Below are 6327 nucleotides of genomic sequence, written 5' to 3'. Positions count from 1 at the left end.
TTTTTTTGTTGTACGTACTGACATTTTAATTTATATCAATTTGAGACCTATATGACTGTTTGAACAATATTTTCCGTTAAAGTGTTAACAGTAGGGAATAAATATTTTACAATTTGTATGGAACAGGCATTTTGGGACGTGGTGATACCTAACATGTTTAAGATTTTTACTATTTATCTTTATATGTATTTTAGGGAAAGTGGGTGATTTACTTTTTAACATTTTTTTTATTTTAGTTTTTACTAATCTTTCAGACCCTTTATATGACTATACACTACTGCACTGCAGTATATAGTCATTTTACTGCTGATCTCTAAAAGTCATAGAGATCAGGCAATTAGAGATCACTATTCATGTTACAAGCCTCTAAGAGACTGTAGACTGCCATGAAGACCCATTGGCTCCCCCCAATGACATTACATGGGGGGACAATTGGCCATCCAAGATGGCAATGCCCACCGCCAGCAGCTTTGCAGCAACACAATGTCATAGAACGACCAGGTGGGCGAAGGGGTCGGCATAGAGCGCGCAACACAATTCTTTCGGACATTGCATGATAAATGTGGAGCACAGAATTTTGTGTCGCGTCTGGCACAGTGCAGCCGTGACACATTTGTGAGACACTTTTTAAATACATGTGCGAGTAATGAAGATGTTTGCAATGAAAAGAACGTGCAAAGTGCAGGTGCATCAATAAATGTCATACAGGAGTGCCAGGATGTACCTTGTATATGTCTATATTTGGCACCAGCCTTTACACAAGTACCACAGAAGCATAAGCTGAGGTTCATAACTTCCTATAAAAATAAATGATATCAGCAGAAGAAGTCTGTGTAATCAATGTTGGCTGAATGTGTCTAGCAGGGTCCGCAAGTGCACCTCCCATCCGATTCATGTGTATTTATATAGGAAGGAAGGGGATCGGGGAAGATAGCAATGTGTCCACCCTTCATGAAATTCAAAGTGGCTAAAGGACTACATGCCAAATCCTGCAGGGCACAAAACAACTTTTTCCATACACACATTCATCAAGTATAAATAGACCCTTGACAGTTCTACACAATGACGGTGTTACAGAAATATCTATTCTATTTTTCTCCAAAAATGTTCATAAATAAATTGCCATTATTTGTTTTTCTTGGAGATTATTCTCCATAAGTGCTATCAACCTGCCGAAATTGTCCTATTAATTCCCCCCGAGAATAAAATGTTTTCTCAAATAATCAGGACACTATAATACAACCATAAACCGCTCCTGTTCATGAAGCAATGTTCTTTCTCCGCCAGCTGCTCTTCCGTTTATGCGTCCCATAAGTTATTAGTGCTCGGAGGATGCTGTGTAATTACTGCAATATTTATTTTGCTGAAGCCGACATTTTATTGTACATATTTCCATTTTCATTATCTTCTTCAGAATTGCAATCATTACCTCTTCAGGTGTTACTGACATTGTCATGGTCTTCTAGTTTGCTGCGATGCTGGCGGAGCTACAGCTCTTTGGTGAGGAAGTGCATGAAACATGATTTGTGTCGACTTGCATGGCTCGCAAATTGAAATGGACGCTCCCCGTAGAACATGGTGTCCTGTTTGTTTAGCTTCATGCTACAGTGGGACAAGATTTGATTACTTTCACACCTCCCATTCTCAGGCTCTTTCCCTTGTCATATCATCTCGGGATCATTCATTTACGAAAAATTTATTTTACATTAAACTGCTTGTCACTTCAGTTTAATTGGCTTAGCAATAAATTAAACACATCTATTTTGCTTTGCTTCACTTTGAATGTAAAGTAATAGGCCTATTTTGTTTCCCCACATCCAGCTTTTCAGCTGAAGTGATGAATACTTGAATTAATTCAGATGAGTGTTCTTTAAAATAAACAGCGCGGCTTATTGCCAGCGAGCTCTGATTTATCTTCTCTGGCGTCGCTAAAATGTAATCCACTGATGTGCCGTAAAAACAAAGTAGTATCAGGATTGAGCACATTGAGAAAGGGGATTTCTTTGTAACCGCGCTGTTTGTTCATTTGCCTGTCTGTACGATATTGCATGCTGGACTGGCTTTTGATAAAACACTCACTGTAAGCATTTGGAAGATTTAATAGACATCTAACTGCTTCAAGTTGTATAATCACCTAAAACCTAAATCATATATTAGTAGTACAAGTATTTTGCATGAAAATTCTTATTTGTCAGGAGAAAAACTCATGGACCTTATCTTTTTGGTAAATTGCATATTAAAACACAGCTACTGAATCTTGAAAGAAATTCATCTACATAGGCGCAGGTGCAGATTTTGTCATTTCTGGAGCATCAAACAAAGTTATGTCTAGGGACCGTCTGTTCCTAATGGAAAAAAGCAATGTTGTCAGCCTTCTGGGGTAGTGGACCCACTGGACCACCACGATGACGTGAGCCGACACCTGGGACTGGAATCTAAGTGGTACCCGGACTTCACCAGAGCCTCTGCAAAGCGGGATGGCCTTGCTGTGGCTTGGTATCACCAGGTCGTTCCACAGGTGCGTCTTTGTATGCGGTGGCAGCCAAGTACAGAAGTACAGAAATGGAAGGCAAGCTCGTGGTCGGGGACTGGCAGGAGGTCAAGACAGGCAGCACAGGATCAATGTTAGGAACAAAGCAAGAGGTCAGGGCAGGCGGAACAGGATCAGAGTCAAATGCAGAACCGAGGAGATCCAAACACAAGTGCAATGCAGGGACAGAAGCTTTTCAAGGGCATGAGCATGAAGATCCGAAAGGGGACACAAAAAAGGGGGTGGGAATTTATCTGGGAAGGCGGACGGCCAGCGCCAATTATCAGCATGCTGGCCCTTTAAATCCTAGCGAGGTCGTGCACGTGTCCTATGAGATGGGGACGCGCGTGCCAGACTGTGGGAGCCATGGAGATCACCACTGGAGCCGGGTGAGGAACACAGGTGCACCTACGACCCGGGATATGGGTTGCAGGGGCAACCATGCCCATGATACAATGCTTTGCTGTGGCTTCAAACTGTATCAGCATCCAGTTTTTATTTCACCTATGGAAGAGGTGGCACTCCATATTTCAAAGTCAAAAATCCAGGTGACTTTTATCTAATGTGTGTGACATTTCAGTTTCCAAAAATTTTTCTCTGTGCAATACCTATCCAGAAAAAACATATAGTAAGTAAGTTCCAGTAATTGGTTAATCCATGTGCATAATTAATTGAAATTCAAGTGGAACAAAAACATAAAACTGTGCATTATAGAATTCATAACATTATATTCTTCAATAATTTATATTATAAATTTATTGCATAGTTCATACCGAAATATACCTGCCCTCATTAAACTTCTTTATGTGCCATCTGCGCGTAAACAAGTTTTATATCCACTCCTCAGGGATTATCACGCTCTCTCTGTTCTCCTTAGAGTACCCCTGCACACAGAATATACCTCAATGTTGCAGAGCTCTGCGTGCCAAGCACACTACTGTCTATGAGCAATACTTATAACTTAATACTTTGCTATAAGCAGACTGTGCTCAAGGTGGTTAGAAGGCACCATATTGGATATGGGCATAACTTGCCCCTTGGTCTGAGTATTGAAAACTCGCTCCAGAGCCTCAAGGCACCGTATCTAGTTACAGTCAGTGACTCATAACTCATCAGCACTGTTGTATAATACTGGTGCCTGACACCACTGACATCTGCTAGATACTGGAGCCTCTTACCCCTGAGGATGCGGAGGCTAGATGAAACATGTTTATGGGGGTAACTGCTGTTTTTAAAGGCTCAGCTACTGCTTGCTTCTTATATATGTAGGAACACATATTGCCATTCCTCCCAACTTTTGAAGGCAGAAACGTGTGTTGTGCACAGTGTGCTGTATAAAACATTTTGCCCATAAGCCATGTCCATTGCCACACCTTTTACCCCACTCCCTGGTATTCCCACACAGAAAAATACCTCATTAATGTCTCACTGATCCTTCCTCTCTGTACCCCCTATTTTTGTGTCCCCCCTCTGATTGTACCCCCTCCTTTCTCCCACCCACCTCACCCACACTTTAACCTGCCCCCATCCTATCATTGTGCCCTGCTCTCTGCTCCCCCTCTCATTGTGGCCCTCCTCTCATTGTTGTGTCCCTCTCTGCTCCCCCTCTTTTTGTGCCACCTTACATTGTGGCTCCAGTCTCATTGGGTGCTAAAATAAATGGAAAAAGATCAGATACTTATCACTCTACTTACCCACAGCAGTTGTGATTCCTTCTTTGCCTCTACAATGTGAAGCTCTGAAGCTGGCAGCTACAATTTGCCTGAAATACAGGCAGTTAGAAGGTATTTTCTGCAAAGTACTTAGTGAGCTAGTAACACAAGTTTCCAGCATTTTGTCAACAATTGAAAATATTTGTTTCCTGAAAGAAGGCTCTACTGCTGCAAAAAGTTTCAGTGCAAAAAAGTGCAGCTATTTAAGTGCACAACAGAATTAATCCAGAATTGAACCAGAAGGGAACAAAGGGAATTTATCTGTAAGAACATGTCTAACTCTTGACTTTTCAAAATGTTTTTCAAAAAGCACAATCCACCTCCTTCTCACTCCGAATCTTATGGACTTGTAGTGGCACTCAGAAGATGGTGCTGTTGTAGGAGGCTGCTGGTGCATTGGCTCTGGCTTATTAGCCCCCTACCCCCTAATCCCACCCTGTGGCACCAGCTTGGCCGGAACTGGATCCTGACAGCCATGAGCACCAATAATAGCTTCATTGGAGCCCCTGAAATGTAAGTTATCACAACAAGGGCCTTACCGCAAGTCAGGAGGAACGCTGCACTAAGGCTCCAGTGGTAGCCATAACCAGGCAGCTTAAACGTTTGTACTTGGCAAAAGTGGACCTTTGGCAGTGTCTCTTCTGCCAACCAACAGCAGAAGCAGCACACTTATGTATGACCACAACACTTTTAGCGCCGCAAAGGAACCCCAAGTGTAATATGCCGTATACATGTCTGTCTATGTCTATTTGTTATTGTGAGTGTTATATTTTCATACCATAATTGCTTCCCCATATGTAATGTAATGTTCAAGTAACCTGTATTGTGCTGTGCTTTGCTATTGTGCAATATCCGTTAACAATGTATGTATGCAACCAAGGAACTAGCAACATGTAAGAACGGGCCTCTAGAAGTATTTATGCATTTGTATTGTTAAACCTGTGTCTAAACCTGTGACTCCCCTTGAGAAAGCCTCACGCGAAACACGTGTCGGGGTCGTGCAGTGCATGTTTGATTGTATTGTATGGTAATTATGTCCTAGGTGTTACCTACTGCTTTATTATATATCTAAGATATGCTGTTTACTGTTGTTGGGTTGTTAGCCTATTTTACATTACCGCCCTACCTCTTATCTATATTTGCTTTTTATGACTATTCATCTTTCACATGCATTGCTTCCTTGTTTTTAATGGATTCCATTTTTTGTGCCTATGTACTATTTTTTGACTATGTATGACTAATAAAGACTATACAGGCGGTCCCCTACTTAAGGACACCCGACTTACAGACAACTCATAGTTACAGACAGACCCCTCTGACCTCTGGTGAAGCTCTCTGGATGTTACTATAGTCTCAGATTGCAATAAACAGCTGTAAGGTGTCTGTAATGAAGCTTTATTGATAATACTTGGTCCCATTACAGCAAAAAATGTTTAAATTGCAATTGGCACTGGGGCCAAATTTTTTTTTGTCTGGATCTACAATTATAAAATATACAGTTTCGACTTACATACAAATTCAACTTAAGAACAAACCTCCAGACCCTATCTTGTACGTAACCCGGGGACTGCCTGTATTTTCCTATATATAGTTTACATTTTCCTTGAATTTATTTATTTAAATTGTTTGATACTGTGTCTAACTGTGTAACAATCGCTGGAATACTATGTTCAGAGTTGTATAAAGTTGTATCATAAGCTCAGTGAACACTTCTTTCTGGGATCATCCATCTTAAAGCCTCACATCCTCCTGTTGATCATTTACTAGGTTATGTCTTGGTCTCATTATTTCAAAACATGAACAGCATGAGGAGAACTGTTTAAACACCAATTCTAATTCAATTTTATTGGGATATTCATGGATCACATGCCTGTTGTAAATTTTGCTATTAAACAAGCTGTGCAAAAATTAATGAAATGCAAGCAGTCCTCGGATTACGTACAAGATGGGTTCTTTAGGTTTGTTCTTTTGAATTTGTATGCAAGTCAGAACTGGTATATTTTATAATTGTAGCTACAAATTATTTTTGGTCTCCGTGACAATTGGATTTTCAACATTTTGTTCCGTCATGGGAACAAGCATAAT

This window comes from Engystomops pustulosus, chromosome 1, assembly GCF_040894005.1.
Source record: "Engystomops pustulosus chromosome 1, aEngPut4.maternal, whole genome shotgun sequence".
In the NCBI taxonomy this organism is placed as follows: Eukaryota; Metazoa; Chordata; class Amphibia; order Anura; family Leptodactylidae; genus Engystomops; species Engystomops pustulosus.
This window is presented reverse-complemented; position numbering follows the sequence as displayed.